At 37.5% G+C, this 23391-nt stretch overlaps 1 protein-coding gene and 1 long non-coding RNA gene across 3 annotated transcripts in view; one reads left to right on the top strand and one right to left on the bottom strand.

Annotated features, from left to right (window-relative positions):
- mdga1 (MAM domain containing glycosylphosphatidylinositol anchor 1) overlaps positions 1 to 23391 on the top strand; it is a 409026-nt gene that overhangs the window by 356473 nt on the left and 29162 nt on the right. The window lies entirely within an intron of this gene.
- On the bottom strand, positions 11399 to 17679 carry LOC147834298 (uncharacterized). Its single transcript, XR_015506375.1, has 3 exons — positions 15551 to 17679; positions 13593 to 14623; positions 11399 to 13414 (listed from the first exon to the last, which is right to left on the bottom strand). It is a non-coding gene; the product is annotated as an uncharacterized LOC147834298 (long non-coding RNA).

Raw genomic sequence — 23391 nt, 5'->3', positions numbered from 1 at the left:
TTGGCGGTATTAAGCAATTGTTCAAACTGACCAAAAAGCAAAGCAAAATGGCTCATAAATCACACAGAATGAAGGATTTTGACAATGTAAAATTGCAGATTGTTTTCTTGTGGTTTTGGGGTATTTCTGTGTGGAGTTTGCATGTTCTCCGTGTGTTGGCGTGGGTTTTTTCTTGGTGCTTCGGTTTCCCCCACAACCCAAACACATGTGCTATGGAAGAATTGAATGACCTAAATTGTCCGTAGAGTATGTGTGTGAATGCAAGTGTATGGGTGTTTCCCAGTAATAAATGAAAGTCCTCATAAAAATAGCTGTACAAGTTGTGTTTGTGTGTAATGTGTATGACTGTATGGGTCTAGCAGGGTTTAATGTGTGTGTGTTTGTGTTTGTGTGGTTCGAGCGATTGGTGGAGGCAAATATGTGTGTATATAATGTGTATGTGTGTGTTTGTTGTGTATGATTGTAGGGGTCTATGGGGGGTATGATGTGTGTGTGTATGTGTGTGTGTGTGTGTGTGTGTGTGTGTGTGTGTGTGTGCATGTTTGTATAATGCATCTCATTGTAGGGGTCTATGGGTGTCTATGACATGCATGTGTGTGTGTTTGTGTGTTTTGTGTATGATTGTCAGGGTCTATAGGGGAGTATTATGTGCATGAGTGTGTGTCTGTTTGTAGGGGTCTATAGGGGAGTAATATGTGCATGACAATGTGTGTGTGGTAGTAGTGGTCTATAGGGGAGAGTATTATGTGCATGTGTGTTTGTTGTGTTTGAAGGGGTCTATAGGGGAGTATTATCGGCATGAGTGTGTGTGTGTGTGTGTGTGTGTGTGTGTGTTTGTGATTGAAGGGGTCTAAAGGGAAGTATTATCTGCATGAGACAGTGTGTGTGTATGTGTGTCTTTGTGTGTGTGTTTGTGTTTGAAGGGGTCTATAGGGGAGTATTATCTGCATGAGAGAGTGTGTGTGTGTGTTTGTGTTTAACGGGGGTCTATAGGGGAGTATTATGTGCATAAGAGTGTTTGTTGGGGTCTATAGGGGTATATTATGTGTGTGTGTGTTTGTGTGTGCGTGCATGTGTTTGTAGGAGTCTAAAATGGAGAATTATATGCATAATTATGTGTGTGAATGACTGAGTGTGTGTGGGTGTGCCTTTGTCTGTGCGTGTGTGTTTAGGGGTCTACAGAGGAGTATTGTGCATGAGTGCACGTGTGTTTGTGTGTGTGTGTGTGTGTGTGTGTGTGTGTGTGTTTCTAGGGGTCTATTATGTTCATGTGTGTGTTTGTATGAGTCTATGGGGCTCTGTGTGTGTGTGATTGAGTAAGCGCTGAGTCGTGCTGCTGTCCTCCAGAGCGCTGTTTTCTGCTGAGTCGAGCTCTCAGCACAACAGCTGCAGAAACCAGGAGACGTTTTACTGCTCATCACTGAGGAGAAACGCTGCTGGAGAGAGAAAATGACAAATTGAAAGAGCTTGGAAAAAAGAGTGGAGATTTATACAGTGAAGAAAATGGAGAGAGAAGGGCAGAAAAAGATGAACACCACACGTAATAGGAATGGAAATGAAGACAGATAATTCATTGGGAAAAAGAGCGAGGGAGTTTACAGGTAAATGGGACACACTTAAGCCTGGGCTCATTGGTCCTGGTCCTGTCAGATTATTTTAATGTCCGCTTGAGCTACCCTCATTCTTTCCACACCACACTGCTTAAAGACAACAAGAAATTGCCTTTGCGAAGCATTTGACTTCAATTATGTGATAAATTCACGGGTGAAATGGAATATTTAGTATGAGCGATGTAGGACAGGACTTGATTTCATCCTCTGGGGTTTGATTGGATCTGGAAATTAGGCTATAGTGTGATGTACTGATGTTGTTTTACTTCACCCTTGTGAATTAAAACAGAAGAAAAAATCGTTATTTTATTTTATTAAGGATTATGAAAACATTAAGGGTGCTTTCACTCCTAGTTGGCGTTGTTCGTTTGGCATATGTGAAACCAGCAACCGTGCTCGGATTCATGCTAAATCAATCAGTTCGAGATCGCCAGAATGAGGTGGTCTCGGCTCGATTGAAAAGAACTCTGGAGCGGATCGATTGTAGAGAGAAAGCAAAAATATCCGAGCCCGGCTATATCACAGTGTATTATGGATATGTAATAGGCGTACAGCTATATGAAGAGAGAATTATGAGTAAGGCGGGAGGTCATTCTACCGGTAAATGTGCATTTCGTGTTAAATACGAAAGTGAAAGCAAACATTAACCGAACTGCAGTCTAGCCAAGGGCTATGCATGAGAGAGCATGGTTCCGCTACATTCATTCTTCCATGGCGTGGCGCCACGCCAAAATTGATCACGCCACGGCTACATTACAGCTTTTCATTCAAAACCTTCAGTCGTGTTTTTTTTTTTTTAAAGCAGTTGATAATCTCACCAAAACGTATTAAAAGGTTCGTGAATTATAACAACGCAAACTTTTCTGTAACCATAGTAGTGCTGTGCGTCAATTGTTTAACCCTTTGGGCTCTATTTTGGCGTCCTCTAATTTAAGGACGGGAAAATCCGCTTTGCGCTGTGGCGCATGGTCTAAAAGGCTTGAGTTTATTTTCATAATGAGTTATATGTGTGTTTTGAGAATAAACCAATCAGAGTCTCATCTCCCATTCCTTTTAAGAGCCTTGCGTCGCGCCACAAGCGCATTTGCTATTTACAGGACGTAAAGTAAGTGTAAGTGGACAAACTGAGCATTTTACAAGCGAACAGTTAACAGTTTTTTTTTTCAACAGAAAACAGTTAAACAGAGCATCTACCGCGCGAGAATGAGAGATAAATGATCTACTTTCGCTCTCGTGGATAGGGAAACCTTTATGCACAGACATCAATTAGCCTATAAATAATTAATTTTAGTTGATAAGCGCAAATATTTGTTACAAAACTATTTCTAAATTCAGTTGTAATTTCCAGCAAACGAATAAATGAACAATAATAACGAAGTGTGTTCAAAAACCTGAGTTATATCCTAAAACACATGATGTGCCCCATATGGTCTAAAACCTGCAGGTGGGCAAATCTAAGCTTGTTTTTAATAAAACAAATATAAATATGGATATAATAAATAATACTGCTAATAATAATAACATTATACAAAAGTAAATTGTTATGAATGAACTGAAAAAGCCTCCCGAGATGAAGAAGGCATGAAAGCAGTGTTTTTTTTAATATTTATGTAGGCTAGAAAATAATATGTTTTGTAATATTTTAATCCTTTATATTTATATCCTATATCTATTCTTATTATATCCTATATATATCCTTAATATTTACATTTTTTCATATGTAAAGATATTTGCCTATTGCTCTCTTGTGCATTAGACCAAAACTAACCCGGTCTAAACTCCGGCGCAGAGTTGCGCCTCGCTTACACACTGCTTAATACGCACAAGAGAGAATTGGCAAATATCTTTACTTATGAAAAAAAATTTAATATTAAGGATATATATAGGATATATATATATATTCGCTGTAAATAGCGAATGCGCTCTTGGCGCGATGCAGCTGACTCTTAAAGGGAATGGGAGATGAGACTCTAATTGGTTTATTCTCAAAACACACCTATAACTCATTAAGAAAATAAACTCAACCCTTTTAGACCATGCGCCTTGGCGCAAGGCAGATATTCCGTCCTTAAATTAGCAAAAACGCGTTCTGACATGCTCTGAAAGCTTTTGCGCCCTGCGTTTTGCGCTTTGTGCATGGACCGCCAAAATAGAGCCCACAGACTTAGCAGTGTCCTAGACTTAGAGTGTGTTGTTGCCTTGTGTCTGCTGTATCTGGTCCTGGCTGGATTTTACAAGCGAACAGTTAACAGTTTTTTTTTTCAACAGAAAACAGTTAAACAGAGCATCTACCGCGCGAGAATGAGAGATAAATGATCTACTTTCGCTCTCGTGGATAGGGAAACCTTTATGCACAGACATCAATTAGCCTATAAATAATAAATTTTAGTTGATAAGCGCAAATATTTGTTACAAAACTATTTCTAAATTCAGTTGTAATTTCCAGCAAACGAATAAATGAACAATAATAACAAAGTGTGTTCAAAAACCTGAGTTATATCCTACAACACATGCTGTGCCCCATATGGTCTAAAACCTGCAGGTGGGCAAATCTAAGCTTGTTTTTAATAAAACATATAAATATGGATATAATAAATAATACTGCTAATAATAATAACATTATACAAAAGTAAATTGTTATGAATGAACTGAAAAAGCCTCCCTCCTGTTTTTTTAATATTTATGTAGGCTAGAAAATAATATGTTTTGTAATATTTTAATCCTTCATATTTATATCCTATATCTATTCTTATTATATCCTATATATATCCTTAATATTTTAATTTTTTCATATGTAAAGATATTTGCGTATTGCTCTACATATTGTGTGTATTGAGCAGTGTAAGCGACGCGCAACTCTGCGCTGGAGTTTATACCGGGTTTGTTTTGGTCTATTGAAAAATCTATTATAGTTTCTCAAAATAGCAATGCGCTAGAAATGCGTCTCAGAACGTCTTGCTTTTTAGACCAGAACGCTTATGGGCGCATATATGAGCACAAATGCATTTGCTATTTAAAGAGCGTAGCGCAACGCCTTAAAATGACTCTTGCGCCACGTTGAAACTAGCAAACAAGTATTGCGTCGCGCCTTGCGACACATTGCGCCGGGTGTATGATAGGGCCCTTTAAGGTTATGTGCTGGCTGACTGACTGACTGACTGGCTGACTGACATGTAAGTGATGCATGAGGCCAGCAAAAACAACAAATAGCCGTTTCACTTTACTCCAGGATGCATTAATGCAGCCCTGTAGGTCTATTGGAGACATTCATAAATATTCCTAGGAAATCTTATAAATGTTGGAGTCATACTTGCTACACAAACGCACTAAATCGCGCTTCAGCAGCGTCTATTTGAGAGCGCACAAGAAGATCTACGCTTGAGCAGCATATATTTGAGAGCGCACAAGAAGATCTACGCTTGAGCAGCGTATATTTGAGGGCGTGCAAGAAGTTTTGTGCACGAGCAGAGGAAATCGGCGCGCAAGCAAAGAGATTTGCATGCTCGGCCATTAGATAAATGCGATCTCGACTTTTGTCATTGAAATAACGCCACAGGTAGTTGGTAGATCTGTGTAAAACAGGCCTGCCGCCACAGCTGGAAAAAATCCTAGAGGAAACACTGGAGAGTCTTACCTCTGATTTATATCTGGTGACGACATCTGTGGGCGTCACCATTCAAAATGAAAGCGCAGCTTTCCGCTTATAATGTCTTATTGCTCATCGCCATAAGTTAAAATAGGGAAGCATGACAGCAAGGGTGCTGTGAATCGATTCAGTTGTTTAAAATTGTTACATTGTTGCTCTTTGTTCTTGGTGCGGTTCACTTTCACACGGGAAAGTTTCTAAACGGACCAAAAGAGCTAAAACAAGTCATGTGTGTGTAAACTCTCCTCACATTGGTCAGAGTTACATGGTATTTTTGCAGACTCCCGCTCAGCTGTCAGGGGGATGGTAGTGGTTTGGTGGTGTTAGACAGGGTGCGCATGACGTGTCTTTTGACGTGTTTGTAGGCATCCGGGAGTCTCTGTGCATTTGCGCGAGCATCGCAAAACTTCCGGGAGACTTGGGATGTCTGGAATGACCTCCCGCCCTACTCTTAATTCTCTCTTCATATAGCCGTATGCCTATTACATATCAATAAAATACTGTGATATAGCCGGGCTCGGATCGTATTGCTTTCTCAGTACAATCGATTCGCTCCAGAGTTTGTTTCAATCGAGCCGAGACCACCTCATTAAAGCAAATTTTCAGAGCGATTGTTTTGGCACGGATCCAAGCGCGATTAGTGGTGTCACATATGCCAAATGAACCGCGATAACTGGGCAAACGACACAGGTTCCGAAACAAAAGTCTGGGTGTGAAAGCACTCTAAGACTCTTGACAAATGATAAACTGTTCACAGTAAGAGTCTAAAAAGAAAAGAAAATACAAAATGGTTCATAAAGGTTGTTTTCAAATGACATCATTGATGAGGCTCGAGAAGGTAAAGTCTAGATCCAATATGCGGCCGGCCGGAAGTGCGATATGCACATTATTAAAGCAGCATTTTTTTTTATGACACTGTATAACTATAATTTATATTTTTACAGTACTGAGAGGGTTGGGTTTAGGGTTGGGGTGGGGGTAACCGTTAAAAAATAAATTTTATTGGGTAATTTAATAGATAACATAACTAATACTCAGTACAACAACTGATTTTACATTACTGTGACGGTTGGGTTTAGGGTTGGGTGTTGGGGTAGACGTTAATAAAATACAACAAATGAGAAATTTAATAAATAATAGAAATAATTCTCGTTAACTTCCGGCCGCAAACGTATCCGCTCTAGCAACAACCGCTCGGGAATCAGGCAGGAAATGATTTTTCTTCATAAGAATCACTTTCGGAACATCAAAATGTTTCTGTTTCATGTTGTTTATAATTGTTTAAGGGCGTACTCACACTATTCCTTGAACCAGGCCAAACTCGCTTGTCCTCCCTCCTGTCTCCCCCGACGGCCCGCAATCATAATGCATTGGGCCTGAGCACACTTATGTCATCGATGATGCACTGTTCAGTTTAGGAAGCGCTCTCGCTCAGCACAGTGGACATTTCTTTATACCGTTTTAGTTGTTTGGGATGCGGTGACCAAGCTCAGCTCCATCTTGGAACGTTAGGGTGGGCCATGTGATAATCCAGGTGGGCCAAAAAAGTGTATGTATATATAAGGGATGTGTGTTTGGTAATGTACGCTGAGAGGTGTGATGCGCAAAGAATGCTTAACAAGTAATGAATTCACTAGATGCTAATGCTTAATAAATGATTCCTAGTGTGTAGTTCTTGTACAGTGTTACCAAATAATTTTAATTGAACAGGAGGGCTGATAATTCTGACTTTACCTATAAAAAGTATATGATTTCTTTTTCCTCACTGACTCAAGCTTAGTTTTAGTTTCAGTCTTTCCTCCTCTATCCGTATGGTCTCTTTGGTCTCTCTCAGTAATGCGGTGTATTTGACACTTGAAGAGGTAAACAGATCCTCTGATTCTCGTCCAGGTCCCCGCAGGCCTCCATCAATCGATGCTAAAGAGCGATCCAGCGTTCCTGGACAGTCAAGAGTTGACAAGTGTGTGTGTTTCTTCCGTCGGTCTGTTAGTTTTCTCTCTCTGTTCCTCCATCGACTCTCGACATGTGGATGGACTGACTGCAGAGGTTTTGCCGAGAAGAATTAGCATCATTTTCACGCAGGATCTCAGAGAAAAAAGCCAGTGTTTTTTCTTCTTTGCATGGTTGCGTGAGGCGTCTCTCCCATCGCTAAGCCTGATGGATCAAGCAGAATCACAGCAGCGTTACTTTATCCCAAGGCTTTACTCCACTGTGTGAATCCATTACACGGCAGCATGTTTGAGGTTAAGCTGAGCGCGGATGATAGTCCAAGGATCTAACAGACCTCACAGCGTTAAGATGTTGATAAATAAGGCAGGAGACGAGAACTCTTGCTTAATTAATAATGGTCATGGACAAAGAGATTTTCGGAATAAAAAAAAAATGCTATATTTATATTCCCCAGTCCATTAGAGTGTACACTCACTGGCCACTTCGTTAGGTACACCTTACTAGTATCGGGTTGGACCCCCTTTTGCCTTCAGAACTGCCTTAATCCTTCGTGGCATAGATTCAACAAGGTACTGGAAATTTTCCTCAGAGATTTTGCTCCATATTGACATGATAACTTCACACTGCTGATTTGTCGACTTCACATCCATGATGCGAATCTGCCGTTCCACCACATCCTAAAGGTGCTTTATTGGATTGAGATCTGGTGACTGTGGAGGCCATTTAAGTTCAGTGAACTCATTGTCATGTTCAAGAAACCAGTCTAAGATGATTCGCGCTTTATGACTTAAGAGAGATGAGTACACTGGTCATAAAGGGATTAAGTTAGCTTCATAATTTTTACAAATTTAAGTGGATTGAACGTAAAACAATTGAGTTGTTCCTCAAAAAACAACAAACAGCGTATTAATAGTGTTATTTCAACTAATTTTAAATAAGTAGTTTGAACAAGTAGCAAAAGTAATTTTTTTGGGTGCATGTATCAAACAATGTTGTCAGGCATTTTTGATCAAGCGTTATTTGATGACTATTTAGGCGAGTTTGGACACAACATTTGAATTATTTGGCATTTAAAATTTATATTTATACCAAATAGCATGACATTTCTAACAGATCGAAACAGAGTAACATTTAGATGGAATTTGAAATGAATTTGTTTTTACATAAATTCAGCATGTCCATATCAGTGAATGAAAAGGAAACACATTTCACCCATATTTTGACATTTTTATTTTCACAAAAGTATTTAGAACTTTAAACTACACACTTTTTAAAATGATTTTTTGAAAAGAATGTGACTGGATATAATTACAGCTCAGTCTCTTTATTAATCTGGGGTCGCCACAGCGGAATGAACCGCCAACTTATCCAGCACGTTTTACGCAGCGGATTCCCTTCCAGCTGCAATCCATGACTGGGAAACATCCATACACACTCATTCACTCACATGCATTATGGACAATTTTAGCTTACCCAATTTACTAATGCCACATGTCTTTGGACTTGTGGGGGGAATCCGGAGCACCCTGAAGAAACCCATGCCAACACGGGGAGAACATGCAAACTCTACACAAAAATGTCAACTGACCCAGCCGAGGCTCGAACCAGCGACCTTTTTGTTGTGTAGCAACAGGCTACCCACTGCGCCACTGCGTCTCCCCAATTCGGTTCATATTTACCACAGGTGTCAAACTCAGTTCCAAAAGGGCCACAGCTCTACACAGTTTAGTTCCAACCCTAATTAAACACACCTGATCAAACTAATTGAGCCCTCCAGGAACTGAGTTTGACACCCCTGATATATACAGTTGAAGTCAGAATTATTAGCCCCGCTAAATTACTATTTTCCCTGTTTATTTTTTCCCCAATTTCTGTTTAACGGAGAGAAGATTTTTTCAACACATTTCTAAACATAATAGTTTTAATGACTCATCTCTAATAACTGATTTATTTTATCTTTGCCATGATGACAGTACATAATATTTGACTAGATAATTTTTAAGACACTTCTATACAGCTTAAAGTGACATTATATGATTGATAAGCTCATGGATTGTGCTTGTTCTTGTTTCAGATGCTTGTTAAGGGCAGTTTGTGTTGTCCGTGTGAATGCCCAGTGTAGCTGTTTTCTTTTATAGAGCTCTTAAATGCCACCTGCCTGATACTGGGCTGTTTAACTCAACTATAAATATTACTACCACTGCCTCAGTAGAATACAGTTTATATATAGTTTAAATGCATATGAAACTTTACATCCTGCATTTCCAGAACTTTTATTTCAGTCAATGTGTCAGGCTGCAAGAACAAATGCTGTTTAGTGTACATGATTAGTTTTCTTACCTGAAAGTTAACCAAACCACTAATACTAATTATTAAAATAATTGCTCCAGTTTCCCACACAGTCCAAAGACATGCGCTATAGGTGAAATTGTCTGTAGTGTATGTGTGTGAATGAGAGTATATGGATGTTTCCCAGTGATGGCTTGCAGCTGGAAGGGCATCTGCTGCATAAAACATGCTGGATAAGTTGGCGGTTCATTCCGCTGTGGCGACCACAGATTAATAAAGGGACTAAGCCGAAAAGAAAATGGATGAATAAATGAATGAATGAATTGTTTTTTTGAATGAATGAATTGATTGAATGAATGAATGAATTTTTTTCCATTGTATACTTTTATTATTTAGGTAATTGTTTTTAGATTTATATTTTTTATGTGTATGTTTTATTTAAATAGTATGTATACACTTTAAAAATACCCATAAATTAACAATTCTCCATATTTTAAAATTCATGTTTTTTATTATTAATGATTTGTTTATGCTTTTAAATTGAATTGTGTGAACTTGATCTTTCCTCAAACAACTTCTGAGATTGCAAAGTTTAAAACAGTGACTTTTATTGACATTTTAATAGTTTGATGTGGTATATTGTCTGGTTTGGTGTTTATTATACAATAACTCATAAATAATTATGATACGAAAATCTTGTAATAAACTGCAAGTACTTTTTCTGTTATTTTACAGACTTAATTCTTTAAATCTTATTTATTATACAATATTCATTCCTTTTTTTTACGGCTTAGTCCCTTTATTAATCCGGGGTTGCCACAGTGGAATGAACCGCCAACAGCAATACCTACTGCGCCATCACGTCACCATTATACAATATATACTGTATAAAATCACAAAATAAATGTATAGTCACTTTGATAAAATGCAGAGTTGAATATTCCCCAATTAAAATATGAAACACTGGAACTGTAAATAATAAAAAATTAACTGTAACTATATATATATATATATATATATATATATATATATATATATATATATATATATATATATATATATAAATAAATTTATTCATTTTCTTTTCGGCTTATTACCTTTATTATTCTGGAGTTGCCACAGCGTAATGAACTGCCAACTTATCCAGCATGTTTTACGCAGCAGATGCCCTTCCAGCTACAACCCATCTCTAGGAAACATCCATACATTCTCATTTACACATATACACTACGGTCAATTTAGACAATTTAGATCAATGGTCACCAAACTTGTTCCTGGAGGGCCGGTGTCCTGCAGATTTTAGCTCCAACCCTAATCAAACACACCTGAACAAGCTAATCAAGCTCTTACTAGGTATACTAGAAACATCCAGGCAGGTGTGTTGATGCAAGTTGGAGCTAAACCCTGCAGGGACACCGGCCCTCCAGGACCAAGATTGGTGATTTAGATCATGCTAGCCTCTGCGCCACTGTGACGCCCCATTATTATCATTTATATATATATATATATATATATATATATATATATATATATATATATATATATATATATATATATATATATATATATATATATATATATTTTTTTTTTTTTTTTTTTTTTTTTTTGAGTATATGGTAACACTAGTTAAAGTAACCAATTCGCACTATTACCAATTAGCTAAGGCCAGAAATATTCTGCAGATATTTTCTGCTGTTTTGGTGCAGAATTTGATACAAAATGTTTGGATTAATGCTAAATAAATATAAGAGTTACTAAAAACATAAACATGGAATAATAAAATAACTTTACATTTTTATTTTAGGGTTAAATCCAAGTCTAATTAGAACCACTTGTTTGGTAAACAAAGTCAGGTTATTATTCAGTAAAATATACAGTTGAAGTCAGAATTATTAGCCCCCCTGAATTATTAGCCCCCCTGAATTATTAGACCCCCTGAATTATTAGACCCCCTGTTTCTGTTTAAAGGTGAGAAGATGTTTTCAACACACTTCTAATCAAAATAGTTTTAATAAATCATTTCTAAACACTGATTAATTTTATCTTTGCCGTGAGGACGGTAAATAATATTCGACTAGATATTCTTCAAGACGCTTCTATACAGCTTAAAGTGACATTTAAAGGCTTCACTAGGTTAAAATGTTTTACTAGGCAGGTTAGGGAATTTAGGCAAGTTATTGTATAACAATGGTTTGTTCTGTAGACTATTGAAAAAAAAATAGCTTAAAGGGGGTAATAATTTTGACCTTAAAATGGTGTTTATAAAATGATTTACTGCTTTTATTTTAGCACAAATAAAACAAATAAGACTTTTTCCAGAAAAAAAAATATTATCAAACATACTGTGAACATTTTCTTGCCCTGGTAAACAATTATTGAAATATTTAAAAAAGGAAAAAAAATTCAAAAGGGGGCTAATAGTTCTGACTTCAACTGTATATGATATTACTTAAAATATAACTGTGTTCTGCATAATATAAATCATATTTTAAACATTTGCATATTATTCAACGCAGTTGACCAATCACAACAGACTGGGTCATCAGACCAATCAGCATAGATTAGCATCGCGCTAAAGAGGGTTTTGGTTACAAGTGAATCGCTGAATGAATAACAAGGGAATGGCTGGGATAATTAGGTAAAAGTAAATGCATATTATAAGACAACAAAAGTTTGATCCTGCATGCATTTCAGCCTGTTGTTGGAGACCACCAAAACCAAAATATGACCTGCTTAATGCATAATAGGGGCTTTTTAAAGTTCGAGTTAGGGCAATGTTTTTCAAATGAAGTCCCTGAATATCAGAGAATTGAAGGTGTTTTTCTTTTTCTTTTTTACCAATAGGAAAGCACCTAGCAACAATCCAGAGCACCATAGCAACTACAGTATCAACAAACTAAAAACCGCCCACACTCTTTGGTGACTTTTGCATTGGGAATCGCTACAATTTCCCTCTGAAAATGTCAAAATGGAGTGTACAGTCTGCAGTTTATCTTGGCGCATCTCTAAGTTCTTTTTCTCCACGTCTTAATGGAAAAGGTCACAGCAGGCGGAAGCGTTTTGTACGGCCGTGTGAAAGATGCCAGCAGGGAAACAAGATGATGACAAAAGCGCAAGAGCTTCACAAAGGAAGAGTTCAGGGAGCGAGGGAGGGCCTGCTAATTAGCTTTGCTTAATTATGATTTTCTGAAAAGATTGAGAGAAGAGCAGAGAAAAGCGTCCACTCCGCGCGCTCGCTGATCCATTTTCACACAGCCCTTTAAGCTCTTTCCTCATCAGCTCCTCTTTTCTCTTTATCCTCTTTATCGCCGGCTGGTTTCTCTGCTGATGCTTTCAGCTCTTTGTCGTGTTTGTTATCCATTAACCTCTCCTCTCTGTGCACTGTAAAATTTCCCATCACTCTCACCTCTCGCTTCTCCATATAGCGGTCGCTTGATGAAATTCGGTGGTCGACGAGTCTCCATTACAGCCAAAACACAGCATTCAGCTCTCACTTCCTTCCTTACAGAATCACATGTACACATCTCAAATACATTAAAATCTAAATAATAATAATAAGAAGAAGAAGAAGTAGAAGAAGAAGAAGAAGAAGAAGAATTGCGTAAAATAAATAGTTACAATTATGGAACCATTAACTTTCCTTAAACAACTTTTAAACTTTTGATAAAGTGACTTTCATTGACATTTATAATTGTTTGAAGTGATTTATTGGCTGCGTCTGAAATCTCATACTTCCATACTTTATAGTACGCCAAAAACAGTATGCAAGCTGAGTAGTATGTACGAATAGAATACAAAAAAAACAGTATACGAGAAGTACCTGGATGACCTACTACATCCGGTGAGATTCTGAAATGTGCATCCAATGCACGCTATGCTATCCCCTGATGTTCTGCATCCAAAATCTCATACTTCCATACTATATAGTACGCTAAAAACAGTATGTTAGCCGAGTAGTATGTCGGAATAGAATTTGAAAAACAGTATGCAGGAAGTACTTGGAGGACCTATACTTCTGGCGAGATTCTGAATTGTCTATCCGATGCACGCTATGCTATCCCATGAAATGCTGCATCCAAAATCTCATACTTCCATACTATATAGTATACTAAAAAAAACGGTATGTGAGCCGAGTAGTATGTTCGAATAGATTTGAAAAACAGTACAAGAGAAGTACCCGGATGACCTACTACTTTCGGCGATATTCTAAAGTGTTCATCCAATGCTTGCTACGCTATCCCCTGATGTTCTGCATCTGAAATCTCATACTTCCAAACTATATAGTCGCTAAAAACAGTATGTTAGCTGAGTAGTATGTCGAAATAGAATTTAAAAAACATTATGCGGGAAGTACTTGGATGACCTACTACTTCCGGCGAGATTCTGAAGTGTCTATCCGATGCACTCTACGCTATCCCATGATGTTCTGCATCCAAAATCTCAAACTTCCATACTATATAGTATGCTAAAAACAGTATGTGAGCCGAGTAGTATATTTGAATAGATTTGAAAAAAATTATGAGAGAAGTACCCGCATGACCTACTACTTCCAGCAATATTCTGAAGTGTTCATCCGATGCTTGCTACGCTATCTCATGATGCACTGCATCCAAAATCTCATACTTTTATACTATATAGTACGCTAAAAACAGTATGCGAGCTGAGTAGTATGTCCGAATAGAGTTTGAAAAGCAATATGCAAGAAGTACCCAGATAACCTACTACTATCAGCGAGATTCTGAAGTGCGCATCGGATGCACACTACGTTATCCAAAATCTCATACTTCCATACTATATATCATGCTTAAAACAGCCGAGTAGAGTAGTATGTCCTAATAGATTTCGAAAAAGGCAAGTTCTGAAGTGTGCATCCAATGCACCCTAGGCTATCCTATGATGCAGCGCGAGAGAACTCCTGAATAAAAGTGAAGCGATACAACTGAGGTGGGTAGGTCAAGAGATCATGACCAAATGGTGGATGTAGTACGTCCGAGTTCCATTCATACTATTGACATTCATATGGTATAGAATTCTAATGGTCGAGTAGTAAATTTAAATGCAGTACCTACTGAGTAGTAGACAATTTCGGACGCAGCCATTGTCATGTTTGGCCTTAAATAGTAAATTACTGTATAAGAACCAATGACTGTAAAAAATATGGACGACGCGACAGCCCTTTTTCCCATTGAACGCCTTGAGGGCAAAACGCCTGCTTGACGGGCACAAACTGTCGCAAAAGACTGCTGAAATTGGAGCCAGACATGCGCAGAAGGATTGACTGATGGAGCCAGAGGAGGAGCCGCGAAAATGAGCGGAGTCGAGCTTCCAATCAAACGCTTTATGTAAAATCAACTACGCCCCTCGCATGCGCAAAGTAGTACTCGCATGCGGCAGCGCCTGCTCGCTCGGCCGCCGCATCTGGCTCGATTGACTCGGGCTGGAATTGGGTAGTGAGTCCAGGCATCCGGAGTAGGTCCAGCAGAGGTAACATTAGTCAGTCTGAGCTCTAAGAGATAAGTCTCCGGCAGGCGAGAATCTAGCCGGAACTGTGTTTTGCTATCTGGGTGGCTAGGCGTGTATCAGCAAACTAATAAAGCCCGAAAAAAGCCCTGAACTTAGCGAATAAACAGTGTTCCACCAGGATCATGTATGTCAGAAACTATAGTTTACTGCTGAACTCATTTTGTCATGGTAAAATAACACAGAAATCGAATAATAACATTTCAGTCTACTTCAGTCTCCTGCCGAAGCTCAGACGCCGCGCTTTGAGAAACTGTCAATCACAGCTGTCAATCACGATGACACGCCCAGCATTAAATTACTTCTAAAAACAAACTGTTCACAAAAATGAAGATCTGCACAATAACCAGTGCCTTAATCGACCAGAACTATCTTTCGGGACATTTTATTGCAAGTGTAATATTTTTTTTTTATTTGGGCTCAAGTCTCCTTCATTAACACGGAGGAGGCGGGCTTTATGACTTGTACTGCAGCCAGCCCCCAGGGGGCGATCTAACGGCCGAAACCTTCACTCAAACGTAGGCTTGCGGCACACTTGATAAGAACCTGGTAAAAACTGCCAGTGCTTTTATTTAGTTGTTGTTTTACAGATTTATATATTATTGCTTTTAAAAGGTATTATATCAAACTTCTAATATTTCAATAAAACTCTTTGTTAAAGTTTGTTAAAGAGTTAAATTTTCAACATTATAAGTCAACAAACTTTTTTTTAAATAAAATGTTTTCAAAACCTAATTTTTGTATTAAGACAATACTGTAAAAAGATGAATATTGTGACAATATTACAATTTAAAATAACCCTTCAAAATAGCTTAATTACTCCAGTCATCAATGTAAGATTATCTGTCAGAAAACACAATAATATGCAGATTTTTGCTTTTTTTCTGATTAACACTTTAGCTGAAGTACCAATTCTCACTATTAGGCAGTGACTTACTTGCCTTAATGAAATGTTGGCACTTTATTAGTACTTAAAAAGTACACATTCTACATGTTTTTATTCTACTTCCTTAATAACTTTCTTATAAGAGTTTATTGAGGCAAAAGTCTAGTGGTTTATTGATGGTGAGAATTGCATCTCAAAAAAAAAAAAAAAAAAAAATGACCATGATTTTTTAGCTATACATTTTTTGCAGGATTCTTTGATGAATTAAAAGTTTCGAACAAGAATTGACATGAATTATAAGCCACCATAGTGTTATATTTGATATCATCAATTTGATATCAATTCAATGCGCCTTAGTAAATTTAAGTATAGATAACGCTTTATTTTAATGAACAATTCATGCTATTAGCAAACCATTAAAGTGGTCCTATTATGCCCCTTTTTAAAAGGATAAGACCCTAGACCCTAAATGTGAAGTCTGTGACCCTTGTGCTATTTTGGTGACTGTCGCTTTAAATTCATATGAGATTGTGCTCTTTTTAAAAGAGGGATGTTACGCCCCGTGTGGCTCGGAGGATGAAAAAAGGCTTAACATAATTATGACAACCCAATTGTAAGAATTCCTCTGAGATGTTATGAATCAACACAGACAATGACGTGAATATTTCTATCACCCAAAATATATTTACAAATACGTACAATAAATGCAAAAAGCAAACAAACATACCTGATGAAACGAAGCAGAATAAGCGGTGCCAAAACAAAGAAAATGTCAAATTAAACACCAGCTGACTAATCCCTCCCCCATCTCTAAATAACTAGAGATATATGTAAATAAGAAAAAAACATCTTCAGCGTCACACGCCCCTTACTCAACTGCACTCACTGGAAAAAACATACAGATAGTAGCACCCGCTTCTAACCAAGTGGAATAACATAGAATCCGCTATGTGTGTGTAAAATGTAAGTCACGTGACATACTTCACTTTCACCTTCCTCTAAGTACTTTTAACTCACAAAAACTCTTTAAAGCGAACCAGAGCACAAGATAGGCAAAAATTTCACAAAAACAAACACAGCAGCAACAAGCAACATGGATCTCCCTCTCATCTGGGCTGTAGTGATGGGTCGTTTATGAACGATTCGTTCATTTTGAACGAATCTTCAATATGACTCGGGAACTAGGAGTCCTCTCAGGGAGTGATTCATTCATCCGCGAGTGCGCACATTTGTGCAGGTGATATTGTTCATTTCAAGTCTCGGGTTTGAGTCATTCTGTCACGTGATGAACGAACGATCATGGCTTAGACTGCGCATTGATTAAGATTATATGTGACTGTCAGCGTAACGTGAATGAACCCCTGACATTTGAAGACATGAAGAGGTGAGCTGAGCAAAGAGACAAAAATGCCTTCATAGACAAAAGAGCAGGTAAACATTGAATTATTATTTTCTCCATCTTATATTCTATTTATGACTTATTTGTCGTGCAATCAACCTTTTGGGCTAGGTGTAGATGTGTTTGGAAGCAATTCGTAACATTTTAATAATATTGTGGCAAATTCTACCAAATGAACAAAATGACTCGAAAAAAGATTCTTTCATCTCGATGAACGAGACTCAAAGATCCGAGTCAGTAAAATGATCCGAACTTCCCATCACTACTGGGCTAAGTCATCACTGGAGCGCTTAAATAACACCCATCCTCTTCTGATTGGTTCACGAAGAACTCTGCCAACCAATCGGAACACCTAGATTTCAGAAGTACAGCAGACAGCAAATAAAAACTGAAAGGGGAGAAGGGAACAACAGAGCAACACACCCAGGCATGTAACAATGGCAGAGCTTCAAATGCCTGTGTGACAGCATAGTGGCAGATTCTAAAACAAGACTAATGTCCTATGCTAATGAGGGAAAGATGGTCACTAATGGGTGGGGCTTTCCCCCTTTGATGACACGTACAAAGGGAAAATGTCAATCAAAGTGACTGTTTTAATCAAGTGTGAATATAAAAAATATATATAGACTAATAACTAATAATATATATGAACTAATAATATAAACTTTTACTGTTAGAAGCTGTTTATATTTACAGACTGTTACAACACTACTGTGTTTAAACCCTTTATAAAAGTTGCTTTTCCATAATAGGTCCTCTTTAACTAAGACGATTTGCTCAATAAAACTAGCTGCTTATCAGTAGGGCCAGACGGAATCTGCGGATGTTTTTAGCTATTTCTGCTGAGAGTTTTAATAAAATTCTGCGGAATTTTGCTGAATTATTTTGGGAGTATCCTAACTAAAACCTTAATATTCATTCATTCATTTTCTTGTCGGCTTAGTCCCTTTATTAATTCGGGGTCGCCTCAGCGGAATGAACTTATCCAGCAAGTTTTTACACAGCGGATGCCCTTCCAGCCGCAACCCATCTCTGGGAAATATCCACACACACATTCACACACACACACTCGTACACTACGGACAATTTAGCCTACCCAATTTACCTGTACCGCATGTTTTTTTCCGGGGGAAACCGGAGCACCTGAAGGAAACCCACGCGAAGGCAGGGAGAACATGCAAACTCCACACAGAAACGGCAACTGACCCGAGGTTCGATCCAACGACCTTCTTGCTGTGAGGTGACAGCACTACCTACTGCGCAACTGCCTCGCCCAAACCTTAATATATGAAATAAAAATAATATCTTCTTAACTTTTAAAATGCAAATCCAATTAGATTCACTTTATTTGGTAAATACAGCAAGTTTGTCATATAATACATCTAGTAAAATACGTGCAAACGTACAAATACTACTTTACAAACTGCATTGTACATAAATCAGATAAACATTTTCACATTAGTCAATAATATTACCGAAATTAATTAAAAAACTGAATAAATATAGATTTACACATTTAATCAAGTAAATAAACAGAATTAATGAAGGGCTAAAAATTTGCGGAAAATCTGCGGAATTCTGCGCACGCAGATTCCGGGTGAGCCTATTTATCAGCAGTTATTAAAGTAGTAGTTGATTAGATACAAGGTAGAATCAGAGACCCGATCATATGTTATAAATACTAATAAAGCCAATATCTAAATAATAGGCAGGTAATAAGCCAGTAGTGAACAGTGAGAATTCTTACTTAAACTAAGCGTTATTTATTGTTGCACCGAATAGACCCGCATCAATATTCAACATAACTTCACCTATATTGAATCCCACAGCAGACAGAAAGGCAGCATTTGGCTGAAGTTTTGTTTCTGCGCGCTCCTCCGTCTCTCCATCCTCAGCCGGTGTAATGAACAGGAGCTGGAGAGGCGTGTGTGTGTGTAAGCCTGCGCCTCTCAGACACCCCGAGTAATTGTTTCTCTCAGTCTCTACTGGCAAAAGCAGCTCATGTGTGAGAGGTGAACGGACTGTCATACCCTTAATGAGCTCAACCCACTAAAGTCAAGCCGAGCTCTGGAAGACATTTGCATTAACGAACAGAGACAAAAACACACACTTGGCCTCACCTACCAATTACTGCGGCGACCGGCTCTTTGTGTATGTTACGCGTGTGTTTTGTGCGAGCGTGTTTTTATGCATACAGTGACCTTGTGATTGCTGAAGTGCACGGAGAGTTGCTACAAGTGTGTGTGTGTGTGTGTTGGTAATGTTTGGATATATATTCAGGTGAGCGGGTTTGCTTTCCAAGCGCTGCTTGACTTTGCCCTAATGATGTCATGTCACTGGTGTCCACTGTGGCTCCGCAGCCAATTAACACAGACAGAGAGACTGTTTTACACACACAAGACAAATCAAATTACCCACCTGCCCTCATCCCTTGATCCCGCTCAGCCTCTGTTATTTATTCACAGGAGTGTGTGAATATGTGTGTGCGTATGAAAGCACATAGGTGAAGAGACGTTTGCTATCTTCACCTGGGGTCGAGTATGATAATATTAGAGAGTTGTTGTTGTTTTTAGGTTGGAGCATATGGAAGCTTGTTGCTGAATTGAAATTAAAGTAGGAGTTCATTACCACACACACACACACACACACACACACACTGTAAACAAATTGAATGACAAAAAGTCAACACAGCTTTCATTTTTCTTGCTTTAACCTTTGTTTTTACTGTAGAATCAGTCAATTATTGGCAAAAGTTTGCCAGTAAATTACTGTAAATCATACAGCAAAATACTATATTCACATTTACAGTAACATTTATCTTACTGTACACTGTAAAAACATGGCTGTGATTTCAACGGTAAAAAAACTGTAAAGATGCTACCGTACAAATCCGTAACCTGGTTAACGGTATGTTTCCGTAATATATACGGCCAATAATCGTAAATTGACTTTCCCAGAATTCCCTGCATGGCACATAACTTTCTATGCATTTTGTTGACATTAATATGGATCTTTTTAGTTGTTTCCCCATCAGTTATGTACATTAGAGATTTATGTTACGTCTAATGTTGATAAACGATGTTTATTTCATGACTTTAATTTCATGCTTGTTACCACACTGGTGTTTAGTAGTTGTGTGAATGACACTGAGCACCTTTTATATGCCGATACTCTTTTCTGCTTGTGGGAAAAGTTGATTGTGATGAGCATCGGTTCATTATGTAACTTCCTCAACACCACCTTCATGTGGGTGTGTTAACGTGTCTAACTGTGTAACAAAAGATGTGTAGATGTTGGTCATTGAAAATACAGACATATTACCTCTATAAATTAATAAAATACGGTAATTTACTGTAAAAATGAGAAATTACTTTTACGGTTAGTACTGTGCTTTTAACGGTAAAGTACTGGCAACCACAGCTGCCGTTTTTTTACCATAAATTTTACGGGTTTATTTTTTTTACAGTGTATATGTATTTACAGTATTCTATATCTACTCACTGTACAACTTTAAGGGTGCTTTCACATCTGTAGTTCGCTTCATTTGGTCCAGACCAAGGGTAAAAAATGATACATTGTTGCATTTTCTGCCGTCTTTGGGTCGTTTTCACACCACACTGCTGGCTTTGGTCCGAACCAGTTGAAACGAACCAAAATGCAGTCATCTGACAAAATCTACATCTCTCATTGGCCAGATGTTGTTTAACATATTTCCTAAACTGCTTATTGATTGGTCAGAATTCACGTGCAGGAAAATGCCAGTGAACTCCCGCAGGTAAACAAAACCTTTTACTATGAAGGGACGACTGCGCTGGTTGATTGTATCCCTGCTTTAGACAAACTATACATTATGAAAATGAAGCGCGGCCGCGGCTGGAAAACAGTGTTTAATGCATCGCTCGTCACCTCTGGTGCAGGTGTGAATTAATTTAGCTAAACTGCGACATGGTCATCTTGCGGAAATATTACCAACGATCCATCAGGTAATGTTTTCCCCTCTCTCTCTCTCTGTGTTGGTAAAGCGCTGTCAACAAATATTTTCCCTCCATATCCCATAATGCACAGCGCATCGGCCTACGACAGCTTAATTAGTCCAAAACGCGCAGTACTTTTTGCAGTTTTAGTACCATATTCTCACCACAAACGAACCGCTCCAGGGTTCGTTTGAAAGCGTACCGAGACCACCTCCTCACTCAGGTCTCGGTATGCTTATTTGGTCCACTTTTGGTGCGCACTCGAGTACGATTGCTGCATTCGCACCTGCCCAAACGAACCGTACCAAAAGGGGAAACGAACTCTAGTGCGATTCAATCGAACTAAATAAGGCAGGTGTGAAAGCACCCTAAAATGGAGTAACATACTGGATATCGGTCCTACAGTAAAATACAGTTCATATTACAGGTAAATACTGTGTAATTTACAGAAGTTGTTAACAGTGATATTTTAAGTTCATCAGGTTTAACCTAAATTCTTTAAGTAGTACAAAGTTTAATTGAATTGTTTCAGTGTAGTCAGTTTCATTAATGTAAGTTAAGATGACAAGAAAAGTTCATTTGATTCAACTAAAAAAGTTAAGGCAACAATAATTGTTTACAGTCTAAAGAAAAATATTTTGATACGTGATAGTCACCATTGACTTTCATAATAGGGGAAAATGCCTTGAAAGTGCCTGTGTGTGTGGATGAATGGGTCAAAAGTAAGTGCACTAAGAGAAGTTTGCTATCTTCACCTGGGGTCGAGTATGATAATAATAGAGTGTTTCATATTATAGATAATGTAAAGGTTATTAACTGTAAATAAAATAACTTTTTTTTTTCAAAAATGTCACTTAAGACAATTCTTTGTTTTTGTAGAACACAAAGGAAGATATATAGAAAATGTTGGTACTATATGAATAGTTGATGGTCGCTTTTGACTTCTAAAGTGGGGAAAAAAAGCTTATTTTTGCCATTTTTTCTTATTAAAAATTTATAAAAGTTTTTACCACAATTCAGTATAGCTCTTTACTATTTTTATATATATTTACAAAGTCATGTCTTATTATTTTTAAAAATACTGTGTGTGTGTGTGTGTACTGCTTTTCGTGATTTACAAGGACAACATTTTGTATAAGGATGTGTATGACCTCATTGTACTCTCTTAAGCTGGGTTATGATGTCCTCATAATTCAAATTGCTTAAAGATGTACTTAATGAGGTCTATTCACATTCAAATGATTAATGGGATTGGGGAAGGATCTATAAGTAGTGTTCGTTTTACAATATAAAATACATTATGCCTATGAAGTCCCCATAAATCACCAACACCAATGTTTATGTGTGTGCTGCTGTGAAGTGCAGTTAGTCTGAGTGTGACTCTGACATGGATCTGATTATAGGTCTCTGCGCTCGGCTTTAGAGCTGCTGATATTAAGCTGTCAATCAAATGCTGCTTACAAACACCAACAAAGAACATCACATTGCTATTTTAGAAACATCATTGCTATTATTATTATTATTATTTATTTTATTATCAGCATTTAAATTGATGTGCAATGCTGTGTTGGTTATCCTGTTTCTTACAGTTTTAATGTGCTGCAAAAACACTAGTGCTATATTCTATCCAGAATTGAATCGAGAATGGCTTTTAAATTGCTGTTTTGTTGAAATATAACACACTGCAGAGTTGTAATTTGAGTTTATATGAATCATTATAGATGTTTACACATATAAACAAATGGTTTTTGTTTGATCTTCCTGAAACATAGGATTTCTTTTCAGAAAGGTTAATATTGTTAACTAATTAAAGCACAATGCACATCACAAAGCATTTTCTTGATATATATAAATGTATATAAATATATTTATAAATGCTTATTGTACGACCTAAAAAAGCTTTAAATTGAGTGTGTTTTTTTAAAATGCTATATACTGTAGAGGTTGATTATATAAATCTAGAACTCAAGAAAAATATTTACACATACTCAACACATCTATTATTTATGTTTGTAAGAACTTCCTTAGCTTTTTATTATTATTAATGAATTAAATAATGTATGAATTAAGAGTTCATTCTATAATTTATTAAAATTCTCCATCATACATACCGTGCT

The sequence above is a fragment of the Danio rerio genome, chromosome 13 (assembly GCF_052040795.2).
Source record: "Danio rerio strain M-AB ecotype USA chromosome 13, GRCz13ab, whole genome shotgun sequence".
Lineage (NCBI taxonomy): Eukaryota > Metazoa > Chordata > Actinopteri > Cypriniformes > Danionidae > Danio > Danio rerio.
Note: the sequence above shows the minus strand (reverse complement) of the source record. Positions and strands in the feature narration are given on the sequence as shown.